At 39.6% G+C, this 22,273-nt stretch overlaps 1 protein-coding gene and 1 long non-coding RNA gene across 2 annotated transcripts in view; both read left to right on the forward strand.

Annotated features, from left to right (window-relative positions):
• The window catches only part of CRADD (CASP2 and RIPK1 domain containing adaptor with death domain), a 193,071-nt gene that overhangs the window by 41,809 nt on the left and 128,989 nt on the right, over positions 1–22,273 (forward strand). The window lies entirely within an intron of this gene.
• LOC132659429 (uncharacterized) overlaps positions 1–22,273 on the forward strand; it is a 113,908-nt gene that overhangs the window by 36,408 nt on the left and 55,227 nt on the right. The window contains exon 3 of the long non-coding RNA XR_009599888.1: positions 1–22,273. This exon is cut by the window's right edge and continues 55,227 nt beyond it. This is a non-coding gene — a long non-coding RNA (uncharacterized LOC132659429).

Raw genomic sequence — 22,273 nt, forward strand, 5'->3', positions numbered from 1 at the left:
GCATGAAATGGGACCGTTTTCTCCCAGAAGACAATGTTCACAAGCTTTGAGGAGTCTAGAGTCAGGCCCGTTCGTAACTGACATTGTAATGACTCAACTTGACACCACTGGCCTTCTCCTGAGGTTACTGAGGAGGGGAGGCATGGGAAATGTGGTCCCTTGACCGACTATGCCTAGCACCCAGCTCAGTGACGGGCAGCCAGGATGGCTGAGCCAGCCGGAGAAGGCTGCAAGTGGATGGGATTTTCTGCCTTGTCCTGACATGGAAGACAGACATGCCAGCCTCTGTGTTAAGGTACTCATTGGTTCTGGAGGACTGAATGCAGCTTTGAGATGTGCCTCTTCTTGCCAACCATGTTCAAGGGAGAATTGGGACCCCCCCTTGGGGGTTGGGGAGAGCTCTTGATGAAGCTTTTCCTGACGCATATATTCCTGGAGGAGGACATTGCATTGTTCTCCTGGGCTCACCTCTAACACAGAACTTATGTTATGCTTGTCTGTTTTCTTTTTTATCTCCCTAGACTGTGAACCCTTGAAGACAGGGATTGTGTCTTATCACTGTTTTAATACTCAGTCTCTATGATGTGTTCAATAAATGTTTGTTTAACGAAATACTAATGTTCACTTCCTTTCTTCGACATGGTACTCCATCGTGTGCAAGGATAGAATTATATCAGAAATTATACCAGTTATCTTCAGTTGGTACTTACACTAATGAAACCTAGTAGCATAGATGTAAGTAGAGTTGAAAAGTGAAGGTGTTTATAAACTACATAGAAATATACTTAATAAGAATTGGTCAGAATTTGTGTGAAAAAGATGTCCAAACTTAACTGAGGCACATAAAAGAACACTTGAATAAATAGAGAAAAAATATACCATGTATATTGGCTGGAAGAGTTGATATGGTTAGTGTATCAGTATCACTTTTGTCCACCGTAGTCTAAAATTTAATGCTATTACAGCAGGACTTGCAATGGGATGATTATTCCATGGAACTTGCTAAAATAAGTCCAGAATAATATTGTTTGAGAAGAATGAAGAATGAAAAATGGGAGATTTTTCTCTCATCAAATATTAAGACATCATAATCTATAGTAAAAGCCATGTAGCATATAAAACAGAAGTCAGTAAACCCTGGATTCCAAAACTTGATGAAGACATTTTAAGGAACAAATGTAGACTTCATTACTATAGATGTAAAAATCCTTAAAAAATATTGACAAGTTGACTCTAGCAAAAAGAAAAAACATCTTTACCAAATTTATCTCAGCAACTCCAGGTCAGCTTAGTGTTTGAAGCTAACAGAATAAAAAAGAAATTAGAATGGAATTTAGAGCTAGCCTAAAAACAAACTTGTGCATAGATATGGAAACCTGGTACAAACCCACAGTTCCTTATTTGAAACATATTTCAGAATTTCGATTGTTAAACAATATCTCATAGTCAAACATGTTTATTTCCATGGCAAAACTGATTAGTAGTGAAAGACCAGAAATAGCATCAACATTACCTCAGGTAAAGCGTTGCCACCACATAGTTTTGGCACTAAACTTAATAAAAAAAAAACCCAGAAAGTTCTGTGTTTTTAATATCTTTACGATTTCAGAATCTCAGAGAAGGAATTATCTACTGTTTTACATAAAGTTGGCACATTTCAAATCATTGATGACAGGGTTTCTGAAGGATGCTGTGACTGCATAGTCATTTAAGAGAAAAAGAAAGTTAAATCCCTACTTTATAGCAAAATTAATTTTTTTTTTTTTTTTTTTTTTTTTGCTGTGCTGCATGGCTTGCAGGAACTCAGTTGCCCCACCAGGGATTGAACCCAGATGCTCAACAGTGATAAAGGGTAGAGTTCTAAACACTGGACTGCCAGAGAATTCCTAATGATTTATAATTAGAGATCTTACTGTTAAGGATGGACTGTCAGAGAGTTCCCAATGATTTATAATTAGAGATCTTACTGTTAAGAAATTAAAGAATCTGTAAAAGTAACAATATACACCCAGCATTTATAATCTTGTGATAGCGGAGGTCTTTGTAAGCATTACACCAGTGGTAGAAACTGAAGAATTAAAAAGACGAAAAGAGAGATTAGATTTAATGATGTAAAAATTAACTTCTATACAGCAAAGAACACAATAGTAAGTTAAAAATGAACGTCAACCCGGGAAATATATTGGTATTATGTATAGTAGCAGCCAAGGAGTTATTACCCATAATTTATAACAAACTCTTACAGATTAATAAACAAAAGATGAATTCTCCAGCACATAAAAAGGACCAATTATATGAAAAGGCCATTTGCAAGAGAAGAAATACAAATGGCTGCCATTATTCTACCAGACGACAGTTGGGACTGTAGAACTTCTCCAGCTCCGGTAGCCACTACAGCTGGTGGCTCCTGTTTACTGAGTGTTCACTGTGTGTCGGGGACTGGGCTGAGGGCTTTACCCGCAATGCTTAAGAAAATACTAAGGCACAATTATTTATACTTTGCAAAGACGTGTATATGATTTAGCGAATCAAGGCAGCTTGTCCTAGATGACACATGTAGCAGGACTTTTGTAACTCAGGACTCTTCGCTTCCAAAGCACTTGCTTTTCAGTAGACACTGACTTACCGCCTCAGTGTATCAGTGTACTTATGAAGTGAAAATGCAAATGAAAGCAACCTGAAGTTACCATTTGTTCTGTCTATCAGATTGGCAATAGTTTATTTATTTTTTTGAACTTTATTTATTAAAAATTTTTTAAAAATTACTTTACAATATTGTATTGGTTTTTGGCAATGGTTTATAAAGGATCTTCATTGCCAGGGAAGCTCAGGATGTGGAGAAGCCTGCAGTCTTTTCTATTGCTGGTGGGAGTGTCGATTGTCATGATCCTTCTGGAAGGCAGTTTGGTAATGTGTATCAAAAGTCACATCCTTTGACATAGTATTTCTACTTCTAGGAATTTATCTGAAAGGACTAATTTGACATTCTCATATGCACAAGGATATTCAATTCAGTATTGTTTATTAAAACGCAAGGTTGAAGGAAGTTTACTTGTCCTTCAGTGAAAGATGGGTTAAATGAGTTGGGGGAGAACTGATGACATAGATAGAACTGTGTTTATTAATTGTTAAATATTGTCCTATTCAAACTTATTATTGGGTAGAAAAATAAAACAAAGCAAAACAAAGCAGGTTGCAAAACAGTACATGTGGCGCAACCCTATATTTGAGAAACTCAAAATGTTTATATATGTGTATAAGCCAAGAAGAAAGTCTAGGACACAGTGTTGACAGTTGCGTAATTATAAGTGACTTATTTTCTTTATATTTTATGAAATATGTATTGATTTATTTTTGCTATACACATATACTCTGGTTTTTACAAAGTACTTAAAAATACATATAATCCTCTGGTGCTGATGGAACATCCCAACTTGAAGATTAAGCACGAAACTTGGGGATCTCATCCAGGTCTGTAAATTTACTTTGCTTTTGTTAGCAGGTATTTAGGTACTTCCTGTACTTCCATTTTACTCTTTGAAAGTTGACACAGGCATGAGTTTACATAAACATATGATTTCCTACATGTTCTTCCAAGAATTGCCAGACTTCTTTTTCACTGGCTTACAAAATCCAGTCAATGTGAAATTGACGTGAATAACTTTTTAATAGATATAAGGAAGTCCTATTTACATTTGCCCAATTGGGAGATCAGGTCAGATTTCCTTATTGGGCTGATGTCTTCTTAATAATAAATAGTTTTCAAAAGTAGTCTTTATAAATTGTAGCCGAGGCTCAGTTTGTGAAGAATCTGCCTGCAGTGTAGGAGACACAGGATATGCAGGTTCCATCCCTGGGCTGGGAAGATCCCCTGGAGGAGGGCATGGCAACCCACTCCAGTATTCTTGCCTGAAGAATCCCATGGACAGAGGAGCCTGGTGGGCTACACTCCTAATGCTCGCAAAGAGGTGGACATGACTGAGCAACTAAACAGGAGGAGTCCTACCCCAGAAAATGGTTTAGAAAAGTATTATTTCTCATAGGGAAGCAGTCATGTTGAGAATATCTTAAAAGGTTTGATATAACCCAGAATTTACTATGAAACTGTGGAAATTAACATAAGGCACATGAACAGTTTGCACAGCGCTTTTCAGCACCTTTCTAACCGTTCACATTGTTTAGTGATGAGAACTATGGACTAAGGAGTGTGTATTTTGGTCATGTTTGAAGATTTGGATGCAAGGATTTGAGTTCCATTGGATTGAACTGGCAGTTTAAGACATAGATTTTTAAATTGCTTACCAAATGAAAGGGAAAACACTTGGTAGTGAAATTGCTGACTGTAGATAGTTCTAGAGGCCGTCTATGGTAACAGAACAAGGTGACAGTCACTGAGCAAATGATTAGTAATGGGCTCTTAGAGAGAGTGTCTTTATGTACTAGTTATTTTAAATTATCTTTAAAGTGGTTTATTGACCCTATTCTGTGTTGACATTCTCTTTGAAAGCTGCAAGTTACACTGATACTATTTAAATAGTGGAACTCTTCTGCAGCAGTTAAGAAGATGCATTTTGGAGACAGGTAGACCCAGGTTAAAATACAAGTTCAACTACATGGTAGTTTGTTGGCCTTTGGCAGGTTACCCAGTCTCTCTAAGTCTCTCTCAGTTTCTTCATCTCAAAAATACCAACCTTACAGGGCTGTTAAGAGGACTAAATGAGATAATTCTCATAAAAATCTTAATAGCATCTGACACATAGTAAATGCTCGGGTTGCTCTAATTATATAGTTCAATCTCATTCAGAATATTTTTTTGTAATATTTTGTGGCATAATGGAAACAAGGCATGTTGTACTGTGTAACGGTTTGAACCCAGGCTGTGTCCATTATTAACTCCAGAATCTTGGACCAGTCGCTTCCGTGCTGAGCCTGAGTTTTCTCCCCTGTGAAACGGGGTCTGTAATACTTACCTTGTCAGATGTTGAGAGGATTAGAGGCGATAGGCCAAGTGTCCAACTCTATGTTTGGAGCAAAGCAACAGATATTCAATGAATGATAACTATTGTCATTGCTATGAAAGCTAATAAATTTCAAAGAACATCTTAAGGGCTTTTTATACTTTCTTTCCTTGTTTTTTACCTTTAGTTTCATTTCTTTAAGAAAATGGGTACACATATCCAAGACTATGCAATATTAGAAAAGTTAAAGAAGTTATAAAAATTGATCATAATACTACATTTGGTAAACCAAAAGAATAAGAATCTGAAGTAATGAATGATATCACTACAGAAGAATGTGTACCTAGGGCCTGGCGTTGGGGTGGTTTTTCTTCGTAAACCTGCCTGTCACAATGACTGGATTTGCTGCCTTCCTCCGAATCTGGAATGGTTAACAGATAAGCTCTGTGCAGGCAGAACTCTGGTTATCTTACTGTTTCCCCAGCTAACACTGGGCTTTATATTAAATGCTCTAAAAATATGGAATAGAGACTGGCTGGAGCAAATTTATGTTTTACTCAGTCCCTTCTTGAATCTGATTCTAACAATGCAGGCAGTTTATGAAATGGTGCAGGTATCCCATGTTTTACTAATGTTTAAATAAGAAAGGGGAAAGCCACTGCTAAGATTTGAAAAGTTAGTAAAGTAGCAGCAAAAAATGATGAAGGGCAGAAACAAGACCCAATACAGAACTGCGGAAAATTGAATAAAACAAGTTATCTGTCTTTGTGTCCCTTTCCCACTAAACTTTAAGAAATTTAAAGTCAAGCACCAGAACTTGTTTATTTCCTATATTCTAAAATGAAGCACAGTTCCTGGCTCTTAGTAGCTGTTGAATAAATGGATGAATGAATGAATGAGACATCTCTTACCTTTGAAGTGGCCTTCCTGTGTTCTTAATTATGAAACTAGAAAAAGGTATAGATCCTTATTGCCAAATTCAGACTTAAACTGAAGAAAGTAGGAAAAACCACTAGACCATTCAGTTATGACCTAAATCAAATCCCTTACGATTATACAATGGAAGTGACAAATAGATTCAAGGGATTAGATCTGATAGACAGAGTGCCTGAAGAACTATGGACGGAGGTTCATGACATTGTACAAGAGGCAGGGATCAAGACCGTCCTCAAGAAAAAGAGATGCAAAAAGGCAAAATGGTTGTCTGAGAAGGCCTTACAAATAGCTGAGAAAAGAAGAGAAGCTAAAGGCAAAGGAGAAAAGGAAAGATACACCCATTTAAATGCAGAGTTCCAAAGAAGAGCAACGAGAGACAAGAAAGCTTTCCTCAGTGATCAGTGCAAAGAAATAGAGGAAAACAATAGAACAGGAAAGACTAGATATCTCTTCAAGAAAATTAGAGATACCAAGGGAACATTTCATGCAAAGATGGGCTCGATAAAGGACAGAAACTGTATGGACCTAACCAAAGCAGAAGATATTAAGAAGAAGTGGCAAGAATACACAGAATAACTGTACAAAAAAGATCTTCACGACCCAGATAAGCACAATGGTGTGATCACTCACCCAGAGCCAGACATCCTGGAATGTGAAGTCAAGTGGGCCTTAGGAAGCATCACTACGAAAAAAGCTAGTGGAGGTGATGAAATTCCAGTTGAGCTATTTCAAATCCTAAATGATGCTGTGAAAGTGCTACACTCAATACTCCAACAAATTTGGAAAATTCAGCAGTGGCCACAGGACTGGAAAAGGTCAGTTTTCACTGCAATCCCAAAGAAAGGCAATGCCAAAGAATGCTCAAACTACTACACAGTTGCACTCATCTCACATGCTAGCAAAACAGTGCTCAAAATTCTCCAAGACAGAGTTCAACAGTACGTGAACTGTGAACTTCCAGATGTTCAAGCTGGATTTAGAAGAGGCAGAGGAACCAGAGATCAAATTGCCAACATCTGCTGGATCATAGAAAAAGCAAGAGAGTTCCAGAAAAACATCTGCTTTATTGATTATGCCAAAGCCTTTGACTGTGTGAATCACAACAAACTGTGGAAAATTATTAAAGAGATGGGAATACCAGAGCGCCTATCTGTCCCCTAAAAAATCTATATGCAGGTCAGGAAGCAACACTTAGAACTGGACATGGAAATACAGAATGGTTCCAAATCAGGAAAGGAATACATCAAGGCTGCATACTGTCACCTTGCTTATTTAACTTCTATGCAGAATACATCATGCGAAATGCTGGGCTGGATGAAGCACAGGCTGGAATCAAGATTGCTGGGAGAAATATCAATATCCTCAGATATGCAGGTGACACCACCCTTATGGCAGAAAGTGAAGAACTAAAGAGCCTCTTGATGAAAATGAAAGAGGAGAGTGAAAAAGGTGGCTTAAAGCTCAACATTCAGAAAACAAAGATCATGGCATCTGGTCCCATCACTTCATAGCAAATAGATGGGGAAACAATGGAAACAGTGACAGACTTCATTTTTGGGGGCTCCAAAATCACTACAGATGGTGACTGCGGCCATGAAATTAAAAGGCGCTTACTCCTTGGAGGAAAAGTTATGACCATCCTAGCCAGCATATTAAAAAGCAGAGACATTACTTTGCCAACAAAGGTCCATCTAGTAAAAGCTATGGTTTTTCCAGTAGTCATATATGGATGTGAGAGTTGGACTATAAAGAAAGCTGAGTGCCGAAGAATTGATGCTTTTGAAGTATGGTGGAGAAGACTCTTAAGAGTCCCTTGGACAGCAAGGAAATCCAACCAGTCCATCCTAAAGGAAATCAGTCCTGAATATTCATTGGAAGGACTGATGCTGAAGCTGAAGCTCCAGTACTTTGGCCACCTCATGCAGAGAATTGTCTCATTTGAAAAGACCCTGATGCTGGGAAAGATTGAAGGCGGGAGGAGAAGGGGATGACAGAGGATGAGATGGTTGGATGGCATCACCCACTTGATGGACATGAGTTTGAGTAAGCTCCAGGAGTTGGTGATGGACAGGGAAGCCTGGAGTGCTACAGTCCATGGGGTCTGAAAGAGTCGGACACAACTGAGCGACTGAACTGATAGTATGATTTAGAGAAAGAATACCGGAGATAGAACCGGAGAGACACAGGTTTAAAACTGCATTGAGAATAGGAATAAATGTGCCTTCTAAGTGGGTTTATTGGGAGAGTGGTATATGCAGTGAGTGGCACATGTAAGAAGTCCTCGAGAGACCTTAGCCCCTGTTTTCTGCCTCACTCTCTTTGGTCTTGTCTGGGGAAAACTTTTGAGGATTATGGTACATAAATTGTTAAAATGAAGAAAGAGAACCTCAAAACAGAACCATAGCAGTGGAACTATGGTGTGAATCCGTCCATGGCACTCACGTTTGTCAGCGCAAGCCTGTTGCTGGAGTCTTAAACGGCAGTGGAGGACGTGGTGGGAATTGGGAAATCACATTCCTATTATTCTTGTCTGTGGTCAACCTATTACTAGAAAAAGAAACCAAACGGATCTCTAAAGTCCTTAGGTTCAAAACTTTCCATTTTGACCTCCACCATTAATGTTTTCCCATCTTCACTTAAAAATATCACCTAATCCCAGCTCTCCCTCAGATTCTTCCTTCTCCTAGAGTTATTTTGTTCTCCATAGTAAATTGTCTTTTATGTCTATCAATGGCATTTCAAATACTTTTGATGGATTGATGGAAGATGTGTTAAATTTTGATAGATTCAATAGTTTCCTTGAGTTCCACACTGATTTCTTTCAGGATGTGACTAGGTAGCCTGATTATTCCCCTGTTCCCCAGCTCCCTGCTGCTGCTAAGTCATGTCAGTCATGTCTGACTCTGTGTGACCCCATAGATGGCAGCCCACCAGGCTCCTCTGTCCCTGGGATTCTCCAGGCAAGAGCACTGGAGTGGGTTGCCGTTTCCTTCTCCAATGCATGAAAGTGAAAAGTGAAAGTGAAGTTGCTCAGTCGTGTCCGACTCTTAGCGACCCCATGGACTGCAGCCTACGAGGCTCCTCCGTCCATGGGATTTCCCAGGCAAGAGTACTGGAGTGGGGTGCCATTGCCTTCTCTGCCCCAGCTCCCACCCCCATCTAATTATGCTAGAGAGGACAGAGAAGTGTGACTAGTTTTTCTGTTCCTCTGAGGACAGACCTGGAACAAATGGTTTCAGACTATGGTGTGATAGACTTGGGTTCAACCAGCAGGATCTATATCAGCCTTGCACTAGGCTTTTACGTTTAAAAGCTAGAAGTCATTTCACAGCCACATCAGGTTAGTTCTTGTTTATAGCACCATGGTTGTGTGTGTGTGCGTGTGTGTGTGTGTGTGTGTGCGCGCGCACACGCACGCGCGCAAAATATGCAGGGCACTGGAGATACAAGAACAATTAGTTTCTCAAGGAATTTGAGTCCAGCAGGGGAGACAGACATGAAAAACACAGTGCTGTCTGAGAGACGCAGTGCAGGTATGTGTACAGGTGACACAGGAGGAAGGGCTGGACTTGGATCTGGGACAGGTGGGCCTCTTCATAGACCCATCTACTGAAGAATAAATTCGAGTTTGCTCTGTGGCCAAGGTCGGAGAGGGTGTCCCAAGTAGAGGAAGGAGTGCGTGGAGAGACGGAGAGACATGGACTGGCGCGGCTGGCGCAGGGAGCTCCAGAGCGATTAGATGCTGCTGGGTTGTCAAGCACAAAGGGCGTGTCAGGTCTGGCGGTGCAGGTGGGTTATGGAATCTCTTTCTTTTAAGTCTGGAAGATCAAAATGAAGCATTTGTGTCTCTTAGGTTGGTTTGGGTAGTATTTTTGCCAGAGGTAGGGGCATATACTATATATGTCAGAGAAAAATCAATGACTGTTTTGTAAACATGGAAGTTGTGTTAAATAATTTGAAAGAAAGGACCCAAACCTTGCACTTGACTGGATTTGCTATCCTGGGATGTACAGTTTTCAAGTCACATAACGAAGAACTGTGTTTTGTGGAACTCTGCTGTTTCTTCATGAAACAAATGCACTCATAAAAAGCAGTACAATTTCAGGGCTTCCTGAAACCCCTCTCCATTGGAGGGGTGTTTTCTTATGGAGCAGAGGTAACCGAATTAAAATGGAGGGTGGCCTCTCTTAGGTCACTCTTGGCTGCCTGGGAGTGCAGTGGAACCTTGGATATTGTGTACCTTTAAATCATCCATGTTGCCTGTTTCATGGCCTTCCCAGGCCGAGGAACTGGGTAGTCAGTTTCTAGTTCTCAGAACTGGAGCAGGACTGCTGTGCTTGCAGTTGCATGCTTTTTATGGAACAGGGAATGTTGTTTAGGGAATTTAGGCAGCTGGAACCTGCCGCATTAGCAATTTGGACGCAGGAAGAATTTCGGAGTGAGAAAATAAAGCTTATTATATAATTTCATTTGGGTATTTAGGAGGCTGAGAAGGGAGATGAGAGTATTATGAAGCCAGGCAGGAGAGTTTCATAAACAGCTCCCTTCCTCCCTATTCATTTTTACTGTAAGAGCTGGATTTAAATAGGGTGATCACGTGGCCCATTTTGAAAAGGGCAGTCATGTTCTTCTGCTGTTTCTTAGCTGTTTTGTCAGTTGGAGCAAAACAACAGCACTGCTCACTTTTTTTGCAGGGTTAGAGGAAAAAGGAAGGGCTGGCAGAATAATGAGGTGGAAAGCTAGATGAGAGAGGAGAGGCCAAAAGTGTCAGACTGTGGGGACGAGGACCTGAAGGAGGCCCCTTTGGCCTCAGGGATGGGGCCTGGAACTCTGCCTTTTTGAAGCCTGTTGACGATCTCATCCTAATTTAGCCTTTTGTGGAATCTTCCATGAGGTGCAGTTGCCAACTTCAGCCTTCCTAGAGAATAGAGGCTGCCGAATCTGTTACGAAGTCTACCCAGAAGAGTTGGCAAAGCAGGCCCCCTCCTTAGAAACAGAACAGTAACAGAAGGTGAAAGTCCACTCCTCCTTTAAGAAAGCAGAGTCAATCCCTCACACCTGCCTCACCCCCACCCCACCCCACCTCACCCCACCCCCACTGCACAAAAGGGGGAAAAAAAACCCAGCTCACAGCAAAAACTAAAATTGACGTCACTCTAACCTTTGATTATTCTTTTTTTGTGCGTAAAGTGTTAACCTCTTGTTTCATCTTTGTAAACAATGGAAATCTCATTTCTTTCCAGAAAATTACAAAAGATAACAGGGACCAGATTCAAGCAGAATAAAACTTATAAGTAACCCAGAGAGTCTGGCTTAAAAAAAGAAAGAAAAAAAGAACATGTCTTCTCTGCCTTAAAATATGTCTTAAAGGGAAATCATTTAGGTTCCTAGTGGTTTCTTTCTTCATTATACTAATTTCTATTAGCAGAACGTGCTTCTGAAAGGATGCAGGGAGTTTGGCAAGAGAGTTTTATATATTTGTTTTTCCTGTCTTCTTACAACAAAATACAAAGGTATCTGACCTTAGAGATGCTTGAACTGAGCTATTCTGATTGACAATGGTCAGGACACAGTAGGATGTATAATATCCAGGGATGGGCAGTTGCTCGCCTGATAAAGAACCTGGCCGGCTGTACTTTGCATCTCTCTCTCCTACAACCCAACAGAGATTTGAGCAGGGATTAATGTAGCCTCTTCCTCTTTTAAAAAATGTGTCCCCTGCTCATTTCCAACACAGATCTGAGGTTGGTATTCACTTATCTTAATGTAATATATCTCTTGAAAGTATAGAACATACTATTTAAAATATGTTACTTAGGCCTTATTACATTATTCTGTTTTTAGAGTATGTCAATGGACTAAATTTGTCTGAACTACCGAGATTTAAACTTTCTAACTTTTACGGGCATTGGAGGATTTCTCTTTAAAAAGAGCTATTGAGATTACATATCAATATCATATAAATCTTTCTAGGAAAATATAATCGAAAGCATCAAGGCTCCTACAGTTGGTGGTTTCTGTTATCTTGGTTCTCAGAGCTATGACAATGTCATTGAATTTCAAGAATTCAAAAAGAAAGAAAACTCGTAGTTTTGAAATGGAGAAAAAGAAAGATCCTGGAAGTTGTCTTCTGTTTCTAAAATAGTCATTCTTACCTTAAACATACAAAAATCAGAAAATTATTTTTCATTTTTAAAGAAAACAGCCTGCAGTTTATACTTCTGAATTAATGGAAAGACCAGTATTTTATAAATAACATTAGTAATAATTGTGGAACCTATTTACAACTCTGCTTTTGATTTATTACAAATATGCCTTCAATTTTCTTCCTTATTACCAGTCACCTTCCTTAATTATATAGGACTTTCCTACAATATTTGTATCATTTATTTTGAAATGTCTAACTTTAAACGAGGTTTGCTGATTTTTATAGCATAAAATGCAAAGGTTTTTATTTTAGGATAACAGATCATAAACTTAAACATTACTGGGGTAGTTTGGCCAAGAATACAAAAATATGTGGAAGGAAAAGTATACTCACCTAATACTGTGTACATTTTTACAACAGAGTGAAAGACATTTGGATTTAGAGTTTTAACTAGTAGTAACCTTATTTGTTTAGTAATGATTTTTAAAATAGAAAAAAAGAGTCAGCTGAAGCAGACAGGCACTTACTAGATATTGAACTGAATGAGCTGAAGTTAGTGAAACAGGGTAATTAGAACAACTTTATCAATATCTAAATATTTCTCCATTTCTTTAACATTTCAATTAAGTGTGAAGATATCCCAGAAATGAGATACCCATTAGCTATGTGAAAGGAATTCTGAGGATTATAAACTATCTACATTTTTCTATGGCATGAATACTGCCCCCTCTTTTTTAAAACATAATTTGGAGGGGATTTTAAAATTTGTTAAGCTTCTGTAACACTATGGTTTGCTACTTTTATTTTTAATTTAAAAAAATGTAAAAAAGAAGCTATCTGAGTCAATTCATTTTTGTTTGTTATTGTGATTAAAAACTAGTGGGCTGTATTCTGTGAAAACCATATTCTTAACGTCACTACCTACGTAGAAAATATAGGAGTCATCCTCGATCATTCCTAATCATTTTGAAATTCTCTGGTCATTTTTTTTTTTTAAGGCCAGAATTGAGTAATAATACTGTGTGGCTGGTTATTTATTCTTGTCATAGTAGTTTAGTTATTTTTGTATAACATTAGTTTTCCCATAATAGTTAGAAATGATTCTACTTGTGATATAAAAAATATGTAAATTTGATAATTTTGTTGTATAAAATACTTAATACCTGTTCAAAGCTGTCTGACTTTCGGTTTTAAACCAGCTCTGTAGTTTGGTGAGTCCTGCAGAAATTCCAGCTTTCTCCGTGGCCTGCCAGCCAAATAATTTTTGCAGCATTTTCCTTTGCTTTCTTATAAACATTAAAAATTTTTCTTTGCTTTTCTGTAAGCTCAACCATTAACTTAGAAAGCCCTGAAGTTGCTATTTAGTTTTTTTGCCTTATGAGGGAGGAACGATAGATTTTGTATATTCCCTGTGAGTTGTTAGAACAGAAATACTGAGGACTGCTTATGGAGCTGTACACTTGCCCTATTACAGATGAAATGACTCTGTCTAACTGCATTGCTTTAAAATGAGTTTTGTTGCTTTCACGCTCAGGCAAAGATACTTAATTTTACTTTTGTTCGGAGGATCATGTAATATACTGCTTTCCCATGTTGTGCTTCCAAAGCTCTGGGATAAACACCGAATCCTTTTAGGACTGCAGGTTGCTGTCTGATTTACTAGAAAGCATGATGCATGTAGTAAAACAGTAGCTGATGATCACAGAGTCCCACCTGAAAGGCTATTAAGAGGGAAAGTTAAAATATCAGGGAAGGTGCTACTATAGTAAAAACGCTATTTCTCTCTAAAACCCTGGTGTCTCATAGGAAGCCTTGGGTCTTATCTCAGCTACCAACAGTGTTTAAATATGAAAGTAAAGATGACACAGGAGTTCATTCTGTTTTAAGGCCCACTGTTCTTAAGGTGTGTGGTTATTAATCTTGGTTTGAATGTATGAATTATATAAGATTAATTTGCAGATAAGGTCAATGGAGGTTAGTGCATGGGTTTTTAGAATGAGGAGGCAGATACGATTTTACTCATCAGCCTTTCTGCTTCTGTTTTTGACTCTTTGGAAATGCTATTAGTTTTACTCTGTTGTTTTCTTAAAGCTGTGGTCAAAGTAAATAGGCTTGGAGAGAAAAACTCATATTATTTTCTCCTTTGTGAGATAAGGGGGCTGGACTGTGCTCTTTCTAGACAGTTTTCAGGGACTTGAATCGCGGATTCTGAACTCTCACTACTCATTCCAAGCTCTCTACCTTTCTACTCTGCCAGCTTTTTTGTTATCTGATTTGCAAGTCAATGTTATGGAAAGTTTCTATTGTAATGCAAACAGCCTCAGCTTCGGGTTCCAGCTGATATCCACAACTCCAACAGGCTATTCAAGCCACCTCGGAAAGAAAAATCTTTTTAAAAGATGGCAAACTTTGCTTTCACGTTCACCCCAAACGAAGTTCTGGAGCAGCATCTGGCTATGCAGGGTAATCCAATCTATTTTAATGCAAAGATTTTCCAAGAAGGCAGGAAACAGTCCAGGGGAAGGCTTTCAGGCATCTGCTGTTTCGTTTCCAGACCCCTTGTGTTAATTTAATGTTTCTAGGGAACCAGGCTCGTTCTCGTTTCTCAGAATCCCTTCTCTAGGAACTGGTGAGTGCGGTGGCGCTGTGCGAGCAACAGATAAGCAGGCAGCTTGGCGGGGCGCGCGGCGCTCCTTTGCAGCCCGGCTACCCCACCACCCCGGGGGCGCCCCGGGAGTGCTCTGCGGGTGACTCGGCAGTTTCCCTCCGTTCCCAGCATCTTACACAAACGCGGCGCTCGGAGTGACAGAGGTATACTTGAAAGACGTGTTTATTTGCATTTGTCCACTTTGGCCTTAGTGAAAGGTAACTAGGAAGCGATTGGCGGCCCTTTCTCACTCAACCAAAACCAGGGAAAGTCGGCCGATCTCAAGGAAACAAACCAAACCTAACATGAACCTGCGCGAAACGTGAATCTTGCGTTAAACACTTGCATTTATGTTCGGGAAAGAAAATCCCGGGAAAGTTGGCATTCCTTACGATAGGCTGCTGCCCATTCTCGGTGAACTAGCCGTCGCAGGTTGCCGGGAAATTTCTTGTCCTTGTGCGATGAGCGGGTTCGGCAGATTTTGTTTTGCAACTGTACTAGTGGAGTCAGGTGTCTGTGCGGCGCCAGAGCATTAACGCCTTGTGTTCCGGGGCCCTTATCTTCAGGGAGGAACTCTTTCCATTCTCATCTCCCACTTTACAACCAGAAGGATGCATCCAAACTTCCCTTCTGAAAAAAAAATTATGCAGAATCAAAAACAACAACAAAAAAGGCTATCTTTTAAAATACTTTCGTTTTTGTGTATTGGTATCTGTTATTCCTGTTTAGAAACTTAGAATACTAGTAGTTTATGTTGCTATGAGAATTGCCCTGCATACCTAAATGTTAAAGTTTAATGAGTTCACTTGTAACTTAGCTAGTACTCTGATAATGCCACTATGCTTCTAGCAGCCGGTTTAACTGTGGCTAGGTTGATGGAGCCACAGAATCTAAGGTAAAAGAGTGTAGAGGTCATTTAAGCCAGTTTTTAAATGGAATTGTAAGAAACTCTTTTATAACATTTCTGACTGCTTTTTGAGACAGTCCGTTCTTTTGCTGGAGAGCTCTGATTATTATTAGAATGTTACTCTTTTTACTAAATTGAATTCTCTCCTTGGTTCCTGCTCTTTAAATAATAAAAGTATTTTTTTTTTCACGTATTTTAGTGAGTGTGTTATATACTTGGAGATCATAATAAGACAGGAGATTAGATTCATAGTAAAGATAACCATATTTGGAGCTCCAAATTCTTGCTTTATGCCTTATGAATCTTCTTTTGAACTGCTTAGAAACAATGGCAGAATCTCCCATCTCAGGGTAGTACTTGAGATTAAGCAATAAAATGGTATATTGGCAACACAGTTTTCATTTAAAAGATCCCTTTGATGATTTTATGCTTATATTCAGTGTTCTCTTATGGTAAGTTTTGTGTTTACTTTTAGTTTTCTATGTAATGTTCTGTGCTTTAGCTGAAATCATTAAATAAAGATAAGTTTACTGGACTCAGAAATGCCCGTCTTTTGGTTCCTTTTTGCTTTACCTCTATTAGTTTTCTACTGCTCTTATAACAAGTTCCCACAAAGTGAGTAGCATGCAACAACATCCAGTTGTTGTCCCACCTCTCCACGGCTCTTCTCGGTTCTCTGTTCAGGCCCTCACGAGGCCCCATGTGAAGAGAGCAGCAGGCCTGGACTCTTAACTGTAGATCCTGGGGGAGAATTCAGTTCCATGTGGTTGTGGGACTGAGGCCCCCCTTCCTTCAGCCAGCGGTCTTCCTCAGCTCCACGTTCCTTGGCTCACGCTCCCCCGCCTCTCCCCCACCCCTCATCTCCAGGGCCAGCAATAGTATGCGGAATCCTTGGGCTGTGAATCTCGCTGCCTTCCCTGTTTTCTTCTCTTACAGTTCCATTGGGCCCACCTGGATAAAGTCAAATGATGAGTAACCTTAATTACCCAGCAAAATCTCTTCACAGTGGTACCTAGCTTAGTGCTTGCTTGAATATGAGGGGATGGGAATCTCGAAGGCTTATCTTTAGAATTTTGTTTACCTTATTCTTCTAGTTACAGATTTTCTGGGATGGTAGTAGTCACAATCCCACATTTTAAAGAGATTTTAAGCATCTTAATTGTCAAAAGTTTGCAGAGTAAAATTAAAACTAAAAGTGTCAGGTAACATCAAAGGTTATGTACAAAGAATTTTTAGAGGTTTAATAAAATAATAAACAGTCACTTATAAGTTTTTTGTTTTTAAACTCAAACTTCTGTATTGCGAAGCCTTTCCCAATCTTCTTGTTTTGTTTTTGGCATTATTATAGGATAGCATCAGATAGGAATCAGTTTATAGTACCAGTACTGTATATACTACTAATAATCATATTTTTAAAAGATTGGTTTTCCTCTGCAGTCTCATTTCGGCCTTGGAGAATATTTGATATATTCAAGTAGAATTCTACTAGAGTCTAATTTTAGATAAGAAACTGGGTCCCCTGACCTAGCTGTTAACTTACTCATACCTAAAATGTGCTTGAATATGCAACTTCCTAATATAGGGCCCACGCAAAGCCCCTCTTCACTTTTTGTTGGAGCTACATAGTTCTTACGCCTTGGGGTAGGGGGAATGCAGGCTTACATTTTGCATCCTAATTTACTATTTATGAATCTTGACTATCATTTCTTTTTTAAATTCTGATTTTTCCCTTCAGAGATTTTTAACCTAGGCAGCAATTCAAAAGTACAGATTATACATGGGAAAATTCTAGTGCTTTGGAACTACCGAAAAGAAACTAAAAGGATGCTCATCAGATGCAGCAGTGGAACAGAAAGTGGCTCTTGGGGAGTTTTATGAATACTCTTTAGGACTTTCCCACCTTCTTCCAGGAACTCCAGTAAGAAGGGGCCTGGTGCAAGCAGTGGGAATCTGCCAGTCTCAGGCTCAGATGTGATTCTGTGAGACGTAACTGATGGTCTGGAGATACAGGGCTGAGGGATAGGCAGCACGTATGCTGAGAGCCGAAACTTGTGCCTTAGCCTTCAGATGAGGGAATGATCAAATCACAGCCACACATCCCGGGTGACTATATATTTGAAGCGCACAACTTAGCTAACGAGTTTCTTTTGCTTTCCCTAATTTGGGATAATCTTCATGTAATGAGTGATGGTCATGGGCGTTTTTATATAGATTTTAATTATGTCTCAAGCCTTTATGTGGTTGATCAAACAGAATGATTTAGAGTTCTATAATTACTGACGTCTGTTTAGCTGGAAGCCCATGGACCCACACCAGTTCATTATTACGTATACAATTACTTGTTTACTTATCTATAGTCCACCTTACTACAAAAGGGTTTTGAGGAAATTTACACATATGTATATATCCACCATCGTTACTCCCACCACCACCACATAAAAGAGATAGATGAAGCAACTGTGCAAAAGGAGGATAAAGTTAGGAGAAAAATAACAAGACTGGTATATGGGAGGGTTACTGCAAAGAAAATGTCGTATAAAATTCTATACAGGTGCTGGAACTAGACTATAAATTTGGTTCTGATTTTTTTTTCCAGCCACCAAAACAAAATGGCATCAAAGTAATCAGCTACAGGATTCATCACATTCATAAAATGACTATAAGAAGATTGGAATTTTCCTTTGAACTTAATCTTGATGCTTTCCTTCTGCTAGAAAGGTTAACTTTGAATTGCAATTACAGTTATAAAAACATAAGTTTGGCTTTAGTAAGAATGAACAGAATGGCAGAATGGAAGCAGTTAGCAGGATTTCTAGTATTCCCTCTTTTCCTTGGTCTATGTTCTAATATTCCAACACATTCCAATACTCTCCTCAATGCACAGAGAGGTCCAAGGAGACTGGCCATTGTTTTCGGAAGCTGGAGACTTCCCTGAAGATTCTGTGAGAATGGGAAGCAGAATCTTGATTTTTTTTTTTTCTAGAATGGAAACCTTTTATCATGAAGAATTTTTTCTTTATTGTATACTTTTATATAGTTTCCAACCCATGAATTAGTGGTATTCCAAAAATTCATTTTTAAGTTGCCTGTTTGAAATTAAGAATATATTTTACCAAAGAAATGATGTTGTCTACAACCTAATTTCAGACTTGCAGTGTACCCAAGGTTCAAGGAGGTTAAATCTGAATAAATACAGGTCTACAATTCTGTATTCAAAACCTTTGAGGCCAGATTTTGCTGACTTTGAGTTTTGTTTTGTTTTTTGAGAAGGATAATACTGTGCATATACCAGTTATTACATAGCGCTGCAGTGTGGTCTGGAGCAGAATCCTATAATCAAACACATTAATACTTCTGCAGTGAAACTGATGAATATTCACACTCAGTGGAATAAATAAAAACTATAAATAGCCTCCTGTCAGTTCAGGTCGGGTTTTGTCGCCAAATGAATTCAGGCCAAATGAGTTCAGGTCAGGTCAGATTTTGCTGCCAAATGAGTTATGAAAAAACTTCTGGTTTTCAGAGCATTTTGGATTTCAGATTAGTGGATCTCTATTATACTTTTTTTTTTAATATTAAAAAGCTACTGGTATTATAAATCCTAACCACAATGCAATGTTATTTTATGGGAAAATGTGTTGAATTCCAATTAGGGAAGCCAGTAAATCATCACTATATTGCAGCCCTATAGCAAGAGTTAAGTGTCTCCATAAGGCTGGATCACAGCAGAAACATCCTCTTCTCTGTAACCCAGGAAAGGGATTGTGTCAGGCAGGTGCTGGTGAAGGTTCAAGGCCAAGGGCCGGGGACTGGTAAGAAGCATGAGAGAGGGAAGGTGGGAGAACAAGATGGGGGACTTTCTTTCCCTTCCCATATTCATTTCTCTACTCCCCACTGTTTCTCTTCTCTTAACTTTTCCTTTCCTTTGAATGCAGGGAGCCCAGCAAGGATGTCACGGATGGTATTTCCTCTCCCCACCTTTCTCCCAAAACTGCCTGTAAAGGTACCAGATGGTGCCAGAAATAAAAAACTTCTAAAGGCAGTTAGACTTGGGTCTAGAACTAGCCTCTGCCACCCGGCTGTGTGACCTTAGGTGGTCTGCTCAACTTGTTAAAAAAAAAAAAAAAGTCCAATCTGCTTCATGGGCTGGTTGAGAAGACATTGTTCTGAAGTCAGTGTGATTTTATGTGCAAGTGCCTCACATGGAATGGTGCTTGATAAACGATGGCATCCTTCAGCACTGTGGTCCCCTCACGTACCTTGTGGTAGTTTTTTCCTTCTTCCCCTGAACACTGGCCAAGAAGCAGGGAGCCAGGATCCAGTGGAGATGTGGTGTGTCTGTAAGCGGGATAGGAGAGGCTTCTCAAGTGACGTGTGGGGCAGTTGTGATGGAAAAGTGCTCTGTAAAGGCTGCTGCTGCTAAGTAGCTTCAGTCATGTCTGACTCTGTGCGACCCCATAGATGGCAGCCCACCAGGCTCCCCCATCCCTTGGATTCTCCAGGCAAGAACACCGGAGTGGGGTGCCATCGCCTTCTCCATCTGTAAGGGCATGAAGGCCCTAAAATGTGTCCACCTGTTTCTAACTTGACCATGGCATCCATTCCCTGGGTAGGGTCTGATCTAGGCTTGATAAACCCTCAGACTTGGAAGTTTCTGGAAGAAAGAATCTCTGCAGTCTCTTCTGGAAGTTAGTCTGGAACCTAAAATATCTTTGGAGTTTATGTGAAAGTTGTTTGCAGCCACAAGGGCTGACATTGCCCCATGCTTGGGGCTTAACAAGAATAGCAATAAGACTTTAAAGAAGCCACTAGAAGTTTCACAGCTCTTCTGGGGCTTTGACACAGGTGCTGCTTGGTTGCACTCTAGCTCTTTATATTGACTACATGCATTCTTTCAATGATATTAAATGCTTAGTTAGTCCCAGGCACTGTTCTGGGATTATAATGGCATAGACAAGGTTCATGCTGTTATGGAAACAGATGCGGGTAATGTGTTAGAACATTGGTAAGATGTGAATGGGTGGGTGGGTGAGTCGGGGTGGTTAGGGAAGGTCTGTTTGAGGAGTTGATGTTAAAACTGAGACCTGAAGGATGGGTAGGACATAGCCATGCCAGGAGCATCCTAGATAGAGGGCTAGCAAGTTCAGAGGTCCTAAGATGGGGAGGGGGCTTCCCTGGTGGCTCAGTGGTAAAGAATTCCCCTGCTAATGCAGGAGATGTGGGTTTAATCCCTGGTCAGGAAGATCCCTTTGAGAAGGAAATGGCAACCCCATTTGCCTGGAAATTCCTGTGGACAGAGGAGCCTGGCAGTCCCTGCAGTTGCAAAGAGCTGAACATGACTTAGCAATTAAGCAACAATAGGATGGGGAGGAGCTTGGTGTGTCTTAGGACCTATCAGAAGCAGATTATTTGAGCTTCTTGAGCAAAGGGGAGAGGATCAGGTATAGAGGGGAAGGCAGGCTGGGTCTAGACCGTATTGAACCTTGTGTGCCCTGGATGGGAGTATGAATTTCATTCAAAGAGCAAGAAGCCCCTGAAGGTTTTCAAACAAGGGAGGAACATGGTTTGCATGATGTCCACTTGGCCTCTCAAGTGGACATCATGTAACATTAAAAACTAGACGAGGCTCCTTTGGGAATATTCCAGTGTTTCCCTTGTATTTTTAAACTCAGATGTGAGTACTTTGAAGTAACTTGTTTCTCTTTAGTTTTTAGGGTTTCTCTTCAAATCCAGTTAACTGTCATCATAAACTTAGCTTTTTAGTGAAAGTAAGATTGAGCAGTTCTCCTGTTACCTGTTTCTTTGTTTCCTACTATGTTTTTTGTTTGTTTATCTTCCAGCACACACAGCCATTGCTGCCAATGTTGACATGCTTTCTCTTTTAATCCTTTTTCTTTTCCTCCCTTGGCTTTGCAGTTGTGGTAGATTTTTTGTTGTTGTTGTTGTTTGCGCATTTCTTCCGTGACTGTTGAGGCATTCTCTCCTGGCTATATTCATTTCCTTTATTGTTTTTTTTTAAATTTTATTTATTTATTTTTTACTTTCCAATACCGTATTGGTTTTGCCATACATTGACATGAATCCGCCACAGACTCTGTTCGATATAACAAACCTAACACAGCTCCTTGTACATAGTAGTTACTTGGTGAAGTTTTGTTCTGTGACCGAATCAACAGCAAGATCTGCGGGGCTTTTGTGATGAACATGAAGATGAATAGGTCATTTTTATGCCTGTAAGCGGGCCACTTCAGGAGCTAAAGTCAGTGTTTGTCAGTAACCCTAATAAAGGGGAGGTATGGACGGTGTGGAAGGAACTTTGGAGAATGAATTTGACACTGAACCTCAGATTCAGTTTTTTATTTAGGTGGATTTTTCAAGGAGACAAGTATAGTTGTTATTATTGTGGACAACTGAATCAGGCGGTTAGGAAAACTTCTGAAACTTGGTAATAAGATGATAAGTTAGAGATACAGCTTTCAAAGTCAAAGTAGAGCGTTGTCTAGTAAGACCTAAGAGTCATCTGATTCTCTGGAAACTGGAACTTTATTTTACTTACTATTTGCTGTTAATTAGTACTCAGCCTCTGTTAAAGTTAGAACTTATAAAAAATTGTTATTGATGCGCATAATTTCTTGCAAGTAAAGAAGATAACCCCAAAGGTTATATTTTATTGCCCT

This window comes from Ovis aries, chromosome 3, assembly GCF_016772045.2.
Source record: "Ovis aries strain OAR_USU_Benz2616 breed Rambouillet chromosome 3, ARS-UI_Ramb_v3.0, whole genome shotgun sequence".
In the NCBI taxonomy this organism is placed as follows: Eukaryota; Metazoa; Chordata; class Mammalia; order Artiodactyla; family Bovidae; genus Ovis; species Ovis aries.